General features: G+C 38.8%; 1 protein-coding gene and 1 long non-coding RNA gene across 10 annotated transcripts in view; one reads left to right on the top strand and one right to left on the bottom strand.

The window, feature by feature from the left end:
* The window catches only part of Stau2 (staufen double-stranded RNA binding protein 2), a 262,522-nt gene that overhangs the window by 66,448 nt on the left and 174,814 nt on the right, over positions 1-21,260 (bottom strand). The gene's annotated exons all lie outside the window — the stretch shown is intronic.
* On the top strand, positions 99-20,521 carry LOC125360516. Its single transcript, XR_007212771.1, has 3 exons — positions 99-112; positions 6,427-6,442; positions 20,323-20,521. It is a non-coding gene; the product is annotated as an uncharacterized LOC125360516 (long non-coding RNA).

Raw genomic sequence — 21,260 nt, 5'->3', positions numbered from 1 at the left:
TTTACATTGGTGTGCAATTCTACCTTGGCGGAGTATCAGGCAGATTCAGCCTGCCATACCCTAGCCTGTTTCTGGAAGAAGAAAGCTAAATAAGATTGTCACATTGTCTATAGTCACTGTAATTTCCCCAGCCAAAGCAGTAAAGAAAGTCAACAAAATTCATGATGTGGGTCTAGAATTAGTCCACTGTCTGGCATGTAGAAGACATTCAAGGTTGTTCAGTTTATGAATGTTGTATGTATGTATATATGTATGTATTATATTATGGCCTGTATCCATTCCATAATTAATAGATTCAGTAAACAAATCCATTCCATAATAGATTCAGTAAATAAATCCATTCCATAATATATGTCTATATCTACATAGATGTAGATACACACACTAGGTGCCTGTTTAATTTTTTTTAATTCTCTGTTCAAAACTCATTTTTCCTTTCACTCTTATGCACTCTATTAATCTAGTATTTGTGTAGCAAGTACTGATAGTCATAGAGATCATACAAACTAATGTTTATCATTCTTATTTTGTAAGCAAGGAAATTGCCACGTGGGGAGATTAATAAATTTGCCCATGGTAAGCCAGCCTGAGAGTATAACAATCAAGTGTCAAGTCTCAGTCTACACAGTTTTATAATTACCACATGAAACCCAAGCCTAGAGCTGGTAAAGAAGTGTGATAGTTAATATTCTGTTAACTTGGCTAGGCTGTGATGTTTGGTCCAACACTAGTCTAGGTGTTCCTGTAAAAGTATGATATAGGTGTGATTAATATGAGCCATCTGTTTGCTAAGTAAATCAGATTAGTCTCCATAATATGATGGTTTCATCCAATCAGTTAATGGCCTTAAAGAGCAGAAACAGGATCCTTGTAGAAGAAGGTGTGCTGCCTTAAGACTTCAGCACAGAAATCCCACCTGAGTTTGTCCAACCTGCTGGCTTACGACAGAAACATCTGTTTATAGTGTCTATTTCTAGACCTGCCCTAGTGTTTGAACTTGTCAGCTCCAGAATCAAAATTAACCAGTCCCTCCTCCTCTTTTCAAAACAAATATATCCTATTGTTACAAATATACACACACAAATGGAGGTTAAGAAGACCTTGAAACAGGACAACAATAACTCTGGCCAGGAGAGCTATAACCATAGTTGAGACAAAGATCCCACTGCATCCACAGTGTTGTCTACCAGTAAGTATAGAGAGAAAGTAGAAAGAGTGACACAGGAAGAAGGGAAGAAAGTAATACAACAGATGTCTGGGTATATGGCCTAGTGGTAGAGTGCTTGCCTCGCATACATGAAGCCCTGGGTTCGATTCCCTAGCATCACATATATAGAAAACGGGCAGAAGTGGCGCTGTGGCTCAAGTGGCAGAGTGCTAGCCTTGAGCAAAAAGAAGCCAGGGACAGTGCTCAAGCCCTGAGTTCAAGCCCCAGGACTGGCAAAAAAAAAAAGAAGAGGCTGATGCTCTCATGGCTTGCTCCAAATCAAGGGCACCATGGGAATTCAGAAGTGAGGTCATCACTGAAATTTCTCATTAAATAACTATAATTGTGATAAATAAAACATTAACTCATATATGTGTATAATATATATTTTAGCAGGAAGGTTTGCACAAAAGAAGCAAATAAGTTGCTTTGAAAGATTACATCAGACTTGAGTTTGTGCTGGTACTGCAGAAGATACGTGTAATACATCATTAGTGACACAGTAAACTGATTATTTATGTTTTTTAACCAAAATACAATAGAGGTTCTAATATATGTATACTTACATATCCTATCATATACTACATGTATGTGTGTGTTGTACAATACAAACTGTATCGTAAAACCCTTAAGGTCTATTCTCTGCTAGTGTACGTACCCAGGTATATGGCCTAGTATGTGTTTAGTTGCTGAAGAAAACATTTTAAACATCCCCATAATTCAATTCTTCCTAATATTAGGCTTCTTGGCATATTATAGGAAACCTTTAGCAAAACACACTCATTTCTGCTGGCAGTTAGTGGAAAAAAATTGTGCATATCTGTTTTCATCACTTGTACAAATTTGAAATTAGGAGCCTGAAAATGAGTTCTAATATACAGATTATATTTTCAGTTATAAAAATGACAGTATATTCCTAGTGACACTAGGAAGACATTCTGTATTTGACCATAATAAAATAGCATAGCATATTTTTGTCTCACTATGTTCAAAATGTTCAGAAGACTAAACTCAATATTAGTAACAGGATCAACACAACTCCATTTTTGTAATTTTTCTCACCTATGAGTCTTACAGCAATTATACAAATAATATGTGATAATTATCTTCTTAAGGTATGAAGTAATTTACACAATTTTCTCACATTTTACTAGACAAGGAGGCAAATGGGTAGGGTCAGGATCTTTAAATTCTCCAGTGATGCATTAACTGAACCAAAAAGACAACCTTATTCATTTAAAAATGTTTTACTATAACAGCAATCTCCGAAAGCACACACAAAGGCCTGCTATGCCTAGATTCTGAAACATAAATAAGCAATTTGCTGCATCACTAATGATGGACAATGCACGTCTTCTGCTGTACCAATTTAAATAACAGACTGATGTAATCTGCCATCAACTTCAAAGTAACTCATTTGGTAATAAGAAAACACTCCTTTTGTGCAAATTTTCCTACTTAAAAGAAATTACAGAAAACCTCCCAGTCACATATTGACTAAAAAAAAGCATTGAATCCTCATTAACGTGTTATCCAATAAGACAGAATAAAGCAGTGACATTAAGGCTTCAAACTTTATCTTAAGTAAAATTAAGCATTTAATGGGAACATATCACTATACAAAGAAGTAGATACTACTGGCAAAGTATGATCCATGTGAGAATTGTGCATTTATATTTAATGTGCCATCATATTATACATCCATGTACACATATGCTCCAGATACTTTACTTATGAATTTGTATTTGCATATTTCATTATGTATCTCCAGCATGGATAGAGTCTAAACTTTTAAAGTAAATGCTTATGCAGTTTCCTGACTATACTCTGTGATTATGTTTAGTATTTTTTACCCCTAAGAAGGAAGTTTAGATTTCGTTTGAGCTTTGTTCTCCATTAGCTATTATGGAATTTACATTTTTTGGTCTTAATGAGGATAGACAACATTATAAAATTCAATGAGTTTAATTCAAGCATGTTTAGTAAGATTATTATTCTTTGTCCAACACCATACTTCAATTTGCCTTTTGGCTCACAGATAACAACTAAAATGTGAATGGAGATTAAGACATTTTAAATTATTTGTTGTTAGTTTCCAGGAGCAGCAAATACTGGGAAAACACCTGCTATTCCATGAGGAAACAAGAAAGAAGTTCCTGTTTCTATTGTCACTGGAGAGGGGGCACACCCAAGAGTAAGTAGGAGACACACTTCTTAGGGTGCTTCCAGTGGAGTTCAAAAGATGCACAACCCAAATCACTTTACTTGTGAAAAACACTGTTAAACATGAATCTTTTTTTTTTTTTTTGGCCAGTCCTGGGCCTTGGACTCAGGGCCTGAGCACTGTCCCTGGCTTCTTTTTGCTCAAGGCTAGCACTCTGCCACTTGAGCCACAGCGCCACTTCTGGCCATTTTCTGTATATGTGGTGCTGGGGAATTGAACCCAGGGCTTCATGTATTCGAGGCAAGCACTCTTGCCACTAGGCCATATTCCCAGCCCCAAACTGAATTTCTTTATGAGTAGTAATCAAGATTAAGACACACGTTTTCAGTTAAATAAGAAAAGGCAAGCCTTTTAAAATAAATATGAAAAACAAATGACAAGCTGGGCGCCTATGTAATCAGATCTCAGGAGGGTGAGATCTGAGAATCATGGTTCAAAGGCAGCCCAGGCAGGAAAAGTCCATGAGACTTTTATCTCCAACAAACTACCACAAAGCAGGAAGTGGTGGCTCCTGTGACAAAGTGCTTAGCCTTCAACAAAACAATTCAGTGACAGTGCCCAGGCCCGAGTTCACCTCCAGGACCAGCACTAGACAGACAGACAGACAGACAAAATGACATGATCAGGGGAGTTGGAATCAACAGGAGAGAGAGGGTGAAGGAGAAAGGGGCTGAATATGATTGAAATATGAGAACAGAATGATGAAAATTGTTCAAATAGGGGAGGAAGGTGGAGATAAAAGGAATAATGGAGTGTTAATTTGATCGAACTGCATTCTATGTAAGCATGGGAATATCACAATGAACTTGTTTATAAAATTACTAAACATTGGGGCTGGGGATATGGCCTAGTGGCAAGAGTGCTTGCCTTGTATACATGAGGCCCTGGGTTCGATTCCCCAGCACCACATATACAGAAAACGGCCAGAAGTGGCGCTGTGTCTCAAGTGGCAGAGTGCTACCCTTGAGCAAGAAGAAGCCAGGGACAGTGCTCAGGCCCTGAGTCTGAGGCCCAGAACTGGCAAAAAAAAAAAAAAAATTACTAAACATTAATAAAAAATGGGACAAATTAATAAATATTATCAACAGGACATGTTATATTTATTCTACAGAAGTATGAAAATCCAGAAAAAAACGATATTTATGAAATTTGCTAAATTACTTTCACCTATGAATGAAACATACATGTTCAACGTGTTCTATGCCATTGCTTTAGGTGGAACTGCCTTGCTTATTTGCAGATTTCCATGGCTGTTCCTGACCCACTAGGTGGAATTTAGATTTTTTTTTGTCCTGATGTCAAAGACACTCCACAGTCAGCTCTCTACTGCAAGGTCGTGCCCTTTTATTCTTTTTCTTTTTTTTTAATTAAAGAATTTATATCTGTACTGGGGCTTGAGCTTTGGACCTCAAACTCTTCCTTCACTTATTTGCCAAAGGATGATGCTCTACCACTTGCATCACAGCTCCATTTCTGGCTTTTTGCTGGCTAATCAAGTCTTGTGGACTTTCCTGCCTGGTCTATCTTCTAACCTGAATCCTTAGAGCTCAGCCTTCTGAGTAGCTAGGACTATAAGCATGGGCCTGGCCTGTTTCTTCTAACATCTTCAAAGGCCAAGGAGAAGCCATGACTGCCTGCAGGGCTGGACTGGGCACAGGAATGAGTGAGGGAGTCACCTCCAATTAGAAGAAAAGCAAGTCTGCTGCCCTTCCCAGGTGCCTGGCCACCAAAGAACAACACAAAAGATCTACAAATAGAAAGAAATGAGAAGGAAAAATGCTGCTAATGTTGACACTGCAATAAGAGTCGACCATTCTTTGTTGACTAATAAAATCTTTGAATAGCATATTTTGAAAGTGCTACTTTATTCAGGCTATTTTTAAACATATTCCAAGTTCCATGTAATTACTTAATTTTCCAGAAACTTTTTATATTCATAAAAGCCCAGGTGGGAAAGCAACCTACAATGACAGATAGCAGTTTAGAAACAATTTCTACCAAATGCTACAAGCTTATTTTAAAAAAGAACTTACCACTTACCTCAGGCCTCTTCAACAGCATTTCCCAAGGAGTCTTAGTATAAACTTACCAATGAACACAATTAATTTTCTCTTTAGTATTTTTGGTAAAAGTAGATCTAAGTATCCTAAAAGCATTCATATTCCTACCAAAAGCCAATACAAGGTGAATCTTATTCATTTATTTCACACTATCTCAAATATAGTGTTTGAGTATTTCAAAACAAAGGTACCAGGAGCGAAGTGACAGCCTGGTGTGAGGCCGGGCTGCCTGGCTCTCTCCCGCGGCTTACTTTTGCCACCTAGTGGGGGAGGTAGTTCCACAATCAGGTTTGAGTTTTGTGAAAAAAACTGTTTCCCTAAAAGAAAACCAAATATATTTTTATTTAATCTTAAATAATTTCTTCAACTTGGTCTGTTCATACCTACTGGCTTGGGGGGGGGCAGGGGAAGAGCAGCTGGCACATTTAAGATAAAATAAAGCCTTATACATCATGTGTAATTGTGAGGTGGGGGGGAGTTGACCTTTCCCTTATTTCTAATCATTCTTCATGCCCTTCCCTGGTAAGATCGCCCAAGGTTGACATTTTGCTCCATTCCTGTTTGTAATTCTTGGGTGAATACCAAATCTATATCTTTGGCCCTAATTTCTCACTGTGACTCCACTCTCAAATCTTCACTTACCTACTGATATGGCAAAAACTGAAGTCACCATCCTCCAAAATAAACAAATAGGCCTTCCTTCTGGGCCAAGATGGCAACTGTATCAGAGACAGTGTAGCCCACAGCTACATTAGCTTGAGAGAGGTATGTAAGTATGTAAAAATGAATGAATAAAATTAATAAAGCTTTGGTGTTCTATCTAAAAATTCTTTTTTCTGATGAATCGATCTAAAAAATGTGGTACCTATACACAATGGAATACTACATAGTAATTAGAAATGATAAAATATTGGTATTCGCAGGGAAATGGTCAGAACTTGAACAAATAATGTTGAGCAAGACAAGTTTAGAACACAGAGAACAAGGGGCATGGTCTCCTTGATACATGACTGTTGCGGGGGGGCGGGGGTGGCAGTAGAGACCAGGTCTGCAAAACAAAAAACTTCTTGTCAAATGGTATTTCCACAGGTTTGGGTCAGCGACCTTAAATTATGTATCTAAAACCAAACAACTACTAAACATAAAAAGGTCTAAAATAGACCTATCAGTGGATCATAATAGCTCAACAGCTATGTATATATGATCATATAAGACAAGGATAAGCGAACTCTATTGTTGATGTTATATTTAAAGTTCTAGGTGAATTTCCTTTGGCGTATGCCACGTGGCTACTGTATATGATTTTGGTACACTGGGTATTGAATATATGCCTACCTGATCTAGGGAAGGGAAAGAAAAATGAGGGTATATCACAAGAAATGTACTCACTGCCCTATTATGTAACTGTACCCCTTTTGCACAACACCTTGTCAACAAAATTTAATTAATTAAAAAATTCTTTTGTCTAACAGGAAAAATCATTTTTTTTTTTTTGGCAGTCCTGAGGTTTGGACTCAGGGCCTGAGCACTGTCCCTGGCTTCTTTTTGCTCACGGCTAGCACTCTACCACTTGAGCCACAGCGCCACTTCTGGCCTTTTTCTATATATGTGGTGCTGAGGAATTGAACCCAGGGCTTCATATATACAAGGCAAGCACCCTTGCCACTAGGCCATGTTCCCAGCCCTTCTAAAGTCATCTTCTTATACAACTTATTAAAAACACTATCCTTTCCTCATTGTATTTCTCTGGCATCTTTGATGAAAACTGATTGAACATAAAGGTTCATTTGCAGACTGTCAGTTCTGTTCCCGATCTACATGTCTGTCCTCATACCACTAACTGCAATCATGGAGCTTGACAGGAAAACTTGAAACTGGAAAGTATAAATCTTCCTATTCTATTTTTCCTTTCCAAAATTGTTTTAGCTGTTCTGAGTTGTTCACATTTCCATATAAATTTTAGTAACATATTGTCAATTTCTATCCAAAAAGGCCTGCCAGGATTTTTTTTAAGGCATTATATTGAATGTATTTATCAACCTGGGGAAAACTGCCAACTTACCAATAAGAAGCCTTCTAACCCATGAATTGAATGCCTGCCATGAGCTTAGATTTTCTACATTTTCTCTTAGTAACACTTCAGGACTTCCTTCCTTCTTTCCTTCTAAACTTCCTTCCCTTCCTCCTCCCTCTCTCCCTCAATTCATTTTGGCATGGAATATTTTTTTCCCCAGGAAATAACATTAATCAAAGAATTACATATTTTCTTCCCACACATCCTGTGTGATAGGAGGAAATGACATTGTGATCCACTTTGCTACTGGCAAAATGTCACCAAATATTTACAAGAAAATCTTTAAGATAACTCAAAAAGGAAAGGATAAGATGAAATAATGCCGTTCAGAAACCTCTTCTCTGGCGCCCACAGAACCTAAGAGAGTGAGAATAAGGAAGCAACTAGAATTCCCTGAGAGAATTGGGGATGAAATGGGAGGAAAGTGGTGGTGTGAAAGGATATTAGTAGCTGTGCTTCAATAATCAATTTAATTGCAACAATACTTCCTGTCTGTGCCAAACACTTCAAATAACACTGAAGTTTAGGGCATTCCTTGAATTGAAATTAGAAAACAGAAGTAGCACTGTCTCCTATCAAGAGCCTCATGCTCCACGAACCATTTCCATGGACAGAAGCCTGTCTGGCATCAAAAGCCATCACAGTGGCCCTTCCATCTTTAAATATCTCCTTAGTTTGTATGTATGGAGACCAAGACAGAAGGACCAGATCTGTGGGCTGCTTTGGCACGAAGCACCACAGAATCATCCCCTGGCTTTCTCTGGGCAATAGAATGGCCCTTTGATTCTCAGACATACCCACAATGTGGTGGGCACAGACCAGGTCATCTCTGGCTCGGGGTGAGTGACCTGTGCCTTGACCCTGACTGGTACGGTGGCTTTCTTCTTAGTTGTGGCTGTGTGATGTAGCTTACTGGCTAAACCAAGATGAGGAGGGTAGGTAAAGACCTCCAGCTGGGGCAGAGGAGCGGCTGGGAAAAGTTCAGGTGAGGCAGTTCCAAACACAGGCACTAAAGTTGAATTCATGATGTCAGGATGAGGTGGAGAGGGAGGAATCCCTTATGGAGAGTCCTGGGGAAGGAGGTCCAGAACCACTTCCTGAAGTGATCCAGGATGCAGGGCCAGTGCTGGTTCTGGCAGGGGAGGTTCCTGGTGTGTGAGGACAGACCGTGGAAACGCCTGCTGCAGTGAAGAAGGCTCTGTGATGTGCCGAGTGGGCACTCTATTTGTGCGTGTGTGTGTGTGTGTGTGTGTGTGTGTGTGCGAGTGCGCACGTGTGCCAGTATTGAGCTTGCATTCCGGGGCCTCATACTCTCATATGGCTTTTTCCACTGAAGGTCAGAGGTTGTTGTTTTTTTGCTTTTTAATCTGTTCAGAATGTTTATTTTTGTTAGCTGAGGTTAAAAATGGTTTTTCAATGTTTTTAACATTCAAAAGTGTAAAACTCAATTTTAAGAATTTCTAACAAAAATGGTCCTTCAGTCTTATCTGACATTTGTGTAATAACATACACACTATACAATGGCATCTATCTTTAAATCAAGAGTAGTCTTCCAATCAGACATGAAACTGGCAGAAGGAACAATGTCATTTTCATTTTCCCACTTCACACAAATTGAGAATTTTTTTTCCTTATTAATGTTTGACAGTTCCATGTTTTAGCTAGTTCATTGGAGTAAGAGTCTCACAGACTTTCCTGCTCTGTCTTCAAACCGTGATTCTCCAATCTCAGCCTCTTGAGTAGCTAGGATTACCAATGTGAGCCACCCTAGTTTGTATGTTTTTTGTTTTTTTGGTCAGTTGTGGGGCGGAGATACGAGTCTCACAGGACTTTTCTGCTTGGATTGGCTTTGAACTGTGATCCTCAGATCTCAGGGTTGTTTTTTGCCAGTCTTGGGGCTTGAACTCAGGGCCTAGGCAGAGCCTCTCTGGGCTCAAGGCTACCGCTCTACCGCTTGAGCCAGAGCATCACTTCTGGCTTTTTCTGTCTGTGTGATACTAGGGAATCGAACCCAGGACTTCAGGCATGCTACCTAAGCCACATTCCCAGCCCAGCTTAGCTTTTTGACTAGCTAGGATTACAGGTGTGAGCCACTGGCACCCGGCTATACTGGCTTTTTTTGTTTTTTCATTTTTTCCTTTCATCAGAAATAATGAGAATCGTTTATATGGTCCTCTGAAAATCCCTCTACTTTGGGTCCTTTCTTTCGGTCCTTTCTCAGGGATTTCTTGATCTGCTGTTTGAAGCATCATGGCTTGAAGAAGCCAACTGTTCACATTCTCTTTCTTCCTTGATTTTCCAGGCATTTCTGCAAGTGAAACATTGAGATGTAACTTTTCTCCTTCATGGTCCGCATGCTGCTGAGCATTCTTGACAGGATCAAATTATTGGCTAAACAGAGCCTTCTTCCAAATTCTTATTCTACTTCTAACTTGCACAACTCTTTGTAAATATCTTGCTTTTCTTTTTAATAAAGTTGCAGAATACAATCAAGAGTTTTCAGTCTTTTAGTACTTTCTCATTTAATGGTGGCTGTTGCACTAGGTTAAAACTCTTTCATTCAGCTTCTCCATGTCCTGGGCAATCTGTTTAGGATCTCTTATCTTCAAGTTTGCTGTCTGTACCATCAAGCACTAATTTGTTCTCTGATTTGCTTTCCTGGGGTTTCTTTCATATCTAGTCTATAGGCTTACTAAATTTTCTGCTCTTGAGGCTGGGAATATGGCCTATTGGCAAGAGTGCTTGCCTCTTATACATGAACCTCTAGGTTTGATTTCTCAGCACCACATATATAGAAAATGGCCAGAAGTGACACTGTGGCTCAAGTGGTCGAGTGTTTGCCTTGAGCAAAAAGAAGCCAGGGACAGTGCTCAGGTGCTGAGTCCAAGCCCCAGGACTGCCAAAAGAAAAAAAAAGAACAAACTAAATTTTCTGCTCTTGGTGAACGATGTCGATCTTTTTCTTATGTTGACAACCTGTATTACCTGATTCTTTAAAAAAAAAAAAAAAACCTACTGCTGGACTCCTATGGCTGCAGTAGTGCAAGACTACTACCAGACTTTTACTTCATAGAGACTTTCACTTTGGCCTGCTGGTCAGCCACCCAATCAACACCACCTTGAAGCCTTGTGAGACTCTAACATCCTTACATTTTTATCTCTGTGGCTGGGTATCTTTTCAGTGTGTTGTAGTTTTCCTTTGTTTAAACTGATTCTTGGTTTAAACTCATTTTAACTGAGTAACCTATTCTTTTTTATGCTATTATATACAAAAGTCCTAATTTAATTTTGGATTATTCATTTCATATATTTATTCATTTCATATATATGAAATGTGTGTATGACCCTTTTGTGTATTGATTTGTAGATTTTATCACATTGATGTTTTAATGAACTTGTTTATTAGTTTTTCTGTTTATGTGTATATAAGATTTTCTACATAAAGGTCATGCCATTTGCAATTTACACAGTTGTCTTTCCAAACTACATGCTTTTATTTCTTTCTTCTCTTTTTCTTTTTGTGGTATATCACACTCGCAACCATATCTACTACAATGTTGAATAGTAGTGAGAACTGACATTCTTTTTTTGCTCCCAATTTTAGGAGAAAAACAGCCAGTCTTTCGCTATTAAGATGAGATTTGCTGTGGGTTTTTTTTTTTCCCTTGATGCTCTCTTTTGAGGAAGTTCCCTTATATTTCCAGGCTGTTCAGCTCTTAATAAGGAGTGCATGTTGGATTTCATTAATGCTTTTTCCGTGTATCATGGAAATTATCTCTGCTATGGATATATTATATACAGTAATTAATTTTCTGATGTTAAACCAATCTTGATGTTTAGTTGTTTAATCCTTTTATGTTTCTTGATGTTATCCTAGGCTTTTGAGGGTCTGTTCACTTTTTTTTTCATTATTTTTCTCTCTGCTTTTTCAATTGATTCATCTTAAAGACCACCAGTTCTTTCTTCTGGCATCTTGAGTCTGTTATTGACTCACTCTACTGAATTTTTCATTTCAATTATATTTTCCAATCTAGATGTTCCAACTGATCTTGTTAATAATTTCCACATCTGCAATGAGATTCTCTTCTTGTTAAGGCATGGCTTGTGTGTCTTGTAATTCTTTAAGGATAGTTTAATTCCTTGAATATATTTACTGTAACTGTGTTGAGGTCCTTGTTTGCTAAGCCCCACATCTAGGCCCACTCAAACACTTCCACTGATTTCTTTTTCCTATGAATATTGGACCTTCTTTTTCTTTACATACTTGTACTTTTCTAATTAAAACGGATTACATTTTAGATGGAACACTAGAGTAAATCTGGATTTCAATGTCCCCTCAGGGATGTTGTTCCTCTTTTTTAATCTTCATGGACTAAATCTGTAGAAAATATTTTCTAAACAGTGCAAAGGTTGGTGAATCTCTACTCCATTTTTTTAAAAAGAAAAGCTTTAGGGACTGGGAATATGGCCTAGTGGTAAGAGTGTTTGCATCGTATACATGAAGATCCTTGGTTCGATTCCCCAGGACCACATATATAGAAAACGGCCAGAAGTGGTGCTATGGCTCAAGTGGTAGAGTGCTAGCCTTGAGCAAAAAGAAGCCAGGGACAATGCTTGGACCTTGAGTCCAAGGCCCGGAACTGGCAAAAAAAAAAAAAAAAAAAAAGTAATACCCATTATAAAAAATAAAAGCTTTATTTTGGGGCAATAGTGGGGGTTGAATTCTGAACGCTACATTTTCTAGGCAGGCAGTCTACCACCTGAGCCATACCTCCAATCCTGTTGTTGGCTGGTTATTTTTGAGATAGGTTCACTCCCTATCTAGGCACAGGCCTGTTCAACAATCTGTCTATTTTAGGCCTCCCATCATTCCTGGGATCACAGGCATGTGCAACCAGTTTCCCATCATGGAGATAGAGTCTTGAGGACTTCTTTCTCTACCTGAGCTGCCTCACACCATGATCCTCCTGATCTCAGCCTCCCAAATAGCCAGGGTCATAGTCATGAGCTACCTTTATTTTTAAGCCTGGATATCTAGGGATTACTTCTCTGTCTTTATAGCCCAGTAGTCAGCCAGTGAATGGTCAGTGATTGTGTTCAAACACTTTATCCTCTGCCAGTGGAACTGTGTTTGGTTGGGGACCATATAGATAGTTCATGTAGGTTTCAAGTATGCCAGGGCATTTAATTTCTTCCAATCTCTCTTGCATCTCTGCTGTATATATTCAAAATTTCATCGTTAACCAAAGAGTATAGGTGATCGCCTCTCTGATCTCTCTACATATATATACACACAGGCATGTATATATACTTACATACGTATATATACATGCCTGTGTGTATATATACGTATACACATATATGAAGCCTTTGCATCAGCTTTTGTATGAAATACCAAGATCCCTTATAACTAACATTTATCACTCCCTGATAAATTTCAGGTCAGCCTTCTGGCCCACTGTTGGCCCCAAACTCAGACTACAATCTCAGGACTACTGAGCTAGCTAATCCTTCTTTCCATTAGAAGGCATACTGTTACAGTGCAGAGGGCAATGGGACTTTTCGTGTTCCACTTCCCTTCAGGCAAGGCCACTCCTCCAGTGAAACTTCCTTTTTCACTAGTCTCCTTGATCTTGTAGAACTACTATGCTGAGTCTGGAGGTCAGGATAAGAGTACTCCACTCAGAAACACCACAGAGTCCTTCTTTTCTTACCTGAGACACAGTTGTTTCCCATCAATAAATGTTTCTCAATTTAATTAACGTCTTTTGTTCATTTGCAGAGTCTTAAATTTGCTTTTTTTTTGTTTTTAGAATTTTGTACAATTTTATTGTGGTTTCTTAAGGGGATTTGCCAAGCTCTTACTCTGATTTGTGGTAGTTTATCTTCAAAACTATTTTTAATTTCTCTTTTTCATTCTTTGTGCCCAGTTGGTCTCAGAAAAATTTTCAGCTTTCCTCAGGTTATCAGTGACTAGGAGAGAAATCCCCCCTCCCCCAGTCAGGTCTGGATCTGGCAGGAAAATAATCTTGTCTTCCATGATACTTTATTTTTTGGATAAGGGTTGGTGAGGACAGTACTGGGTTTAAATCTGGGCCTCATACTTGCCAGGCTTATCCGGTATCACCAAGACATGCTCCATCTCTCAGAATGACCTCAAGAACACCATCACACTCACATCCCTTGCTTCTGACTGCAGAATGATGATGCCATAAGCAACCTTCTATTTTATCCAGCCCAGTTTTCAAGATGTATTCAGCAAATGCAGCAATGGCATGCACTGGACACTTCACTGAACGTGAACTATACAACTTGTGGGTGGGGATAGAAGGGAGAAACAGGGAGAAAGCAAGGAAAGGGGTGACACTATCCATAAAGGAATGCACTCTTTACCTGACCTACGTAATAATAACCCCTCTGTACATCATCTTTATAATAATAACAAAAAACTTAAAATAATGCACTCAGTTGTCTTGACCTCATCCAACAGTATTTATTCTAGGAGCAGGTTTTATCTTTTCCCACATACTCTCTGCCAACCTCCTCACTTCCATCTTTCCCTATGTTGTTCCCTTATGTGAACTGTCCTCATAATCTGCCTTTCAATTTTTGATTCATCCAACTTCTGAAAGAAGTTAATTGAGTGATTCCTTCTGCTCTTAACAACTCCTATATACACTATAGCCTTTCAACATTACAATTTTTTTGGGGGGGGGGAAGGTTTGGTGGTGTTACCAAGGCATTGATAAATTTTAAACCATTACTATTACAAAACTGTACTAGTTTCTAGTTGGTTCTCAATTATTTTCTGTATGTATTTTGTTTGTTTTTTGCCAGTCCTGGGGCGTGGACTCAAGGCCTGAGCACTCTCTCTGGCTTCTTTTTGCTCAAGGCTAGCACTCTACCTCTTTTCAAAGAGCCACTTATAGCTTTTTCTGTTTATGTGGTGCTGAGGAATCAAACTCAGGGCTTCATGCATAGTAGGCAAGCACTCTACCACTAAGCCACATTCCCAGCCCTCCTGTATGTATTGTTTAAAACTGCTCCAGCAGGTTTTTGGTGGGGTTTTTTTATGACTCTATTTTTTTGAACAATTTTAGGTTCACAGTCAAATTGACCAGCAGTCACAGACAGTTCCAATATACCTTGTGTCCAAATACTAATGACACTTCTCTTTTTTACAATGTAGAAAATGCTTCTTAGCTTCTAGAACAGTGGTGAATATATTAAGTTAGTGCTTAATATATGACAACTAAATACACCCAATAGTTTCCACACTGTTAGGAGGTCCCAGAGCTCCAGGAGCTGAGGTCATCACAATACAAGGTAAAAAATGAAGCATGCTGCTACTTGCAAATAGGAAAATATTCACACATTTCAACAATTAGGAAAGAATGGTCAGAGGACACAGAGAATATCAGGTGTGCCAATAGGGACAATCTTAGTCTATGAATTTTGTAATGGTTATAGAATATATTCATAAAATGCAATTCTATCAATCACAGATGACTTGAGATTTGAGGAGAAATGGGAAATTGAGTTTCCAAAGTGTTGGATGCTAATTAGGACCACTAATTGTAGGAATCCGGTAGGCAGTACAAAACTGAAGAGTAGGGTCTAAGAATGTGGCTTAGTGGTAGAGTGCTTGCCTAGCATGTATGAAGCCCTGGGTTCAATTCCTCAGCACCACATAAACAGAAAAAGCTGGAAGTGGCGCTGGGGCTCAAGTGGTGGAGTGCTAGCCTTGAGCAAAAAGAAGCCAGGGACAGTGCTCAGGCCCTGAGTCCAAGCCCCAGGACTGGCAAAAAACAACAACAACAGCAACAAAAAAAAAACCCTATAGAGTTAAAAGTACCAATAGACCCCCCCCCCCAAAAAAAGCAACAAGGCAGACTGTAAGTAAGCAGAAATGAGAATTCAAAATAAGTAGATGGGGCTGGGAATATGGCTTAGTGGTAAAGTGCTCACCTCATATACATGAAGCCCTGGGTTCAATTCCTCAGTACCATGTACATAGAAAAAGCCAGAAGTGGCGCTGTGGCTCAAGTGGCAGAGTGCTAGCCTTGAGCAAAAAGAAGCCAGGGACAGTGCTCAGGCCCTGAGTTCAAGCCCCCGGACTGGCAAAAAAAAAAAAAAAAAGTAGATGGGCTGAGAATGTGGTTAGTGGTAGAGTGCTTGCCTAACATGCATGAAGTCCTGGGTTCAATTCCTCAGTACCACATAAACAGTAAAGGCTGGAAGTGGCACTGTGGCTCAAGCGATAGAATGCTAACCTTGAGCAAAAGCAGCTCAGGGACAGAGCCCAGACCCTGAATTCAAGCCCCAGGAGTGGCAAAAAATAAAAAATATGTCTCACAAACTAAGTAGACAGGCTCACCCAAACAAATGGTAAGGAAACTGTAAGTTAAGATCCTAGCAGAAATATATCAATGAGGAGATTCTGACTGCCAGGTAACCTTCATGAAGAACTTATTTTCTTATATGTTATAAGCAATTCCCCTACCCTTAGGTAACCTCATGTGACAAGAACCTATGTGAAGACATGACCTTGTCTCTGCAAGTGAGGGTAATAGAATCAGAGACAAGGGCTGGGAATATGGCCTACTGGTAGAATGCTTACTTGACATACATGAAGCCCTGGGTTCGATTCCTCAGCACCACATATACAGAAAAGGCCAGAAGTGGCACTGTGGTTCAAGAGGTAAAGTGCTAGCCTTGAGCAAAAAGAAGCCAGGGGCAGTGCTGAGGCTCTGAGTTCAAGCCCCAGGACTGGCAACAACAACAACAAAAGAAATCAGAGACAAAACCAACGAGCACATCAATGTTTTGGAGTGAGAAATCTAAGAGTAAATCTTGTTTCTTTGAGTGCCAAGAATTGAATTCAAGACTGTGAACCCTGGGCACACGCTGTGCCACTGAGGGATACCTCCACTCCCCTAAATTTGAGTTCTGGTAGCACTGTGGTACTTCTATCAAACAGTACTGATCTCATCTAGGTTTGCTGTACTGTTGAAGAGTAACAGAATTTTAAAAAAAATCTCTATCTTGCTCTTGTAATTTTACTTACATATGTTAAATATTTGGGGCTTTAACAGTGTTCTCAGGCTAGAAGCAGAGGCTCAGGTATGTAATCCTAGGTACTTGGAAGGAAGAGATCAAGAGGTTCATAGTACAAGGCTAGCCAAGATTTAAAAAAAAAAAAAAAAGGTAACAAGATCTCCATCTCAACCAATAGCTGATGCACACACCTGTCATCACAACAATGCTAGAAGTATAAAAAGGATGATTATAGTTCAGGACTACCCAGGCAAAAATGTCCACACCCAAATAATAACTAAAGAAAAGCTGAGGAGATGGTTTATGTCACAGGGTACCTACTTCAAACTTATTTCAAACTTAATTCAAATACACTCTTGCCAAACTAAGAAAAGAAAATGCATTCAAACTTCTTGAAAGGATGCAAAAGAGAAGCCAATTAACCAATGAATACTTTAAGCATATGATCTGAAAAGGCAATAACTTCCAATTTAGAAAGAGCGTACCAAAAATTACTAGCAATGAAAGAATAACACTGAAATATTTAAAATATAACCAGTAACTAGTTTGTCCAAAATGGAATTCAGGACATAGGAGACGCATGACTTAATTGACGCTTTATTGCTAAGGGAGAGAAGAGTACTATTTTTCACTTTGGGCTATTAAATCATGCATAACACCATAACTGGACTTTATGAGGAAGGTAATACTTTTTAGATTGTAGAAGTGACCTCCGGCGGGCAGTAAGGCTCTCAAATATATGTTCTAGGGAACTGTATTCCACTGATCGTCTCTTTACAAAGTCTACAGAGCCAACAGTTTTCCACTTTATGCTTCATATCCATTTAGCCAATTATATATGTATGGTATTTATGGGTTTAACAATGTATCTGCTTATGATTCATTAGAGTAAACTGTGTACTAAAAAGGGCTTTAGATCATTTCCCCAGTGATCTTCAAATCAACATCAAACTTAAGGGCATACAGAATAAGAAGACAATTCCTACATAAATATTTTAATTTTAAAAACATTAAAATTGGGCTGGGAATATGGCCTAGTGGCAAGAGTGCTTGCCTCGTATACATGAAGTCCTAGGTTCGATTCCCAAGTACCACATATATAGAAAACGGCCTGAAGTGGTGCTGTGGCTCAAGTGGCAGAGTACTAGCCTTGAGCAAAAAGAGGCCAGAGGCAGTGCTCAGGCCCTGAGTCCAAGGCCCAGAACTGGCTAAATAATTAAAAAATAAAAACATTAAAATTAGAACACTTAATTAGAAATTATGGGACTACTATCACAGAACCTGTACACAGGTCCAAAACTGACAAAACTTATTAGAAAATCTAGAAGACCTTAAGGCTCTATTTAGACTTTGTCTCCTATAAAATCATGAACATGAAATTATCTACACTACAGTAAAACACTAAGCTACAGACACACTAAGTTACGGGGTATATAGCCACACTAAGGAAAGGTCAGTTTTTAAATACTTAAAACTTCATACTTTTTGCTAATTAAAATAGGTGTTATTCATCATTTCAGGGGGAAAAAAGTGGGAGAAGAAAGTAAGTTCACAGTTTTTGACTACAGTCCAAAATTCTTTTATAGCTGAAATTAACAAGTCACTTGTGTGCACAGTATCACTGGATATATGCAACCTCTTGGAAATGTGGTCATACTGTATTAAGCATAAATGAAATTATGAGTCAGTTATAAAATACGCAATATTCAATCTTCTTTACTACCTTCTTTAAGTCACTGTTGGTTCTGAAAACTGCTTATACAGCTGAGATGAAAGATCACTATAGGAACACACAAATATCCCCTAGTACTTAAAGAAAAAAGCCCGGAGATGGTGCATTTTTAGATGAGATTTCAGCAAGGAGTCAAAATAACCTTTGCTGCAGGCAAACTTTCTTTCAATGCTCTGATGAATACTGATGAAGAGAGACTTATTATTCCCCTAGAGAATAAAATTGGTTTCCACTGTAGAAAAAATCCCAAACCCTCAATCTTATTGTGCTATAGTATGGGTAGCATTTCCAGGACACTGGCTCATTATGAAAGAGAACAAACTGACCATGTTTAACACAACATTTCATTCAAGACACAAAAGCTGAATGTTAAAAGTTTCTTTCTTTAATCTTAGGATTGAATTGGCAAATGACTTCCTGCAAGAGGGAAAACAGCAAATGCTTTAAACTTTGCAAGCAACATGGTCAACTGTAAGCCCTCATCTCTACCATTTGAATGGGAGAGTAGCCATAGGCAATACCCACATATAAATGGTTGTGGCTGTGTCCCAATAAGTGACTTTATAGCTGCTAAATTTGAATTCTATATGATTTTAACATCATGAATTAGTTTTTTCATCTATTTCAAAATGTAAAAGCCATTCTTAGTTTAGGTAGTAGGCTAGTCCATCTGTAAATTACTTTCCAGTGGTGAGTCAAATATATCTAATGCAAATACATTATATACACACACTTTTTTTTCCCCAGTGCTGGGGACTGAGCTCAGCTAAGCAATTGTTCTACCACTCAGTTACATTCGCAGCCCTTGCCCTTTTCTTTTTCTTTTCTTTTTTTTTTTTAAGAAAAGGTCTTGCTCAGGCTGGTCACAAACTTACAATCCTTTGCCGCAGCCTCCTGGGTGCTGGGATTGCAGGCACATAGGTAAAGTATTTCTTAAAGCCACTGAATGCCCTAACTTATATGTGTGTGTATGTATATATAATATACTTATGTATACATAATGAAAATTTTATGAAATAAAGTTGAAAGTTAGCAAGAGAAAGTGTTTTTTTAAGTTTATTTCTATAATAAAGTGGTAGGTTTCAGATAAATATTTTAAAATTAAAAAATCAACAAAAATGAAAGCCTTTTCCCTAATCATCAACATACATTAAATATTAAAGTATATTTTACTACCCAAATTTACCAAATGTAAATGAAACTCAAATTATATTTTGAGTTCTGGGAGCTGCAGGATCCTCGCAGCAGTATTCGCCATTGCCCTTGCCCTCAACAGGTCACAGCCTGGCACGGCTGGATGCATAGACCTGGCAAAACCCGTACCACATCTGTGGACAGCAAGCCCAACCAGCACCAGCGCAGCCACCTCAGCGGTGCTGACATGGGTCTGCTGTGGTGCAGTGTCATCTCAGTACACTTCATATCAATACAAGGCTGATTTTGTCTGGAGTCATTGTTGCTGGAAGCCTTGATCAGATTCTGAGGAAGACATGACCATCATTCAGTGTTCATGACTCGCATGCTACATGGCAGATATGAGAATAAGGGGGCAGCCCTTCCTGATACTTGAAGAAAGTAATTCAAGATGCCAAAAAGGACATGATTGGTTAGAAAATATAAAGGTTCTGACTAGGTTGATAGAAGAATGAATGGAGATAGGATGAATTCCTAAGGATAGAATCATGTTTTCAGAATATGTTAGTTTGAGGGCACATGGCGAAATCTTGGAGTCCTTTGAGAAGAAAAAAAAAATCCTTCTAGGGCCATTGTAAGAGAAGGTTTAGTGGGTCAAACACTATTTCTTTTACCAGTTTAATCTATTAACTTCTACCAAATTCCAAGTCATTCTACTTTCTTTAGAAATCCAATTAAATTTCTTCCTACAAACAAAGGTATTAAGTGCTTTGTAAGTGTGCCAGCGAAAACATGGGGCACACCAAGGCAAGTAAGACCCTGTCCTGACAGCGAGGAGGCTGGGGTCCCCAAGCACGAAGGAGACAAGGGAAACAGTCTGGTAAACGTATAATGGGATAATGTAAAAAATACAGTCAAGGGCAAAGGAAGGAGAAGGGGGATTTTCTCTACAGGTTCAGGAAAGGCCTCCGGACTGCAATGACAAATGTGCTTGTGTGACATAGCTCAGATCCATCCTCATGGATACAGGGGTACTGACTTTGACACAGCTATTTGCTATTAGTACATGTTTGCTAGAACAATTTGTATCTGGAAATGTAAATGAACTATACTTCTGCTCTGGATGATTAAGCATTCTAAACAAATGTAAAATTCTACAATCACATTTACTGTGATACATAGAATAAATACCAGCAGAACATTCTCACTCAGACAGCTGAATGTTGGCCCCCTGTCCAAATGAACATTCAGTTTCCAAATGGAAAACTCCCAGCAGAGATTTCCCTCAGTCTGACAGGAATAGGCCTAAACCAGTTTTGGAAAACTAACCATCATTATTCCAGGAAGTTTGGAGCAGGCATTAAAAAAGATAGCAGTTTCTGGCTTTTGAGGGAGCTCTAAACCAGGTACTGATGAAATCCAGTCCATTCCAAATTAGACCCAACATACCCAGCATTTGGAGAAGCAGAGAGCCTGTACACTTCCACATGTAACTCGGTCAATACAGCAGGAGCAACTTTAATGCAACCCATCTACTTTTTCTCCTTTAAAAATAGGTTTCGTTTGGTATTATTTATAGACAGTAATCTTTATCAATCTTAGAGTGAACTTGGCTAACACCCAGAGTTGTATATCTACCACTACAATCAAAATAGGCATTTCTATCCCCCCTCCCCTGCCCTAAGTTCCCTCAGTACCCTCTTATCAGTCCCCCTCCATGCACCCAGCACCTGGGAGCCACTAATCTAGTTCAAATCCTCATGGTTTTGCCTT

Source organism: Perognathus longimembris, chromosome 12, assembly GCF_023159225.1.
Source record: "Perognathus longimembris pacificus isolate PPM17 chromosome 12, ASM2315922v1, whole genome shotgun sequence".
Lineage (NCBI taxonomy): Eukaryota > Metazoa > Chordata > Mammalia > Rodentia > Heteromyidae > Perognathus > Perognathus longimembris.
The sequence above is the reverse complement of the archived record's forward strand: the minus strand, read 5'-3'. Positions and strand labels throughout refer to the sequence as shown.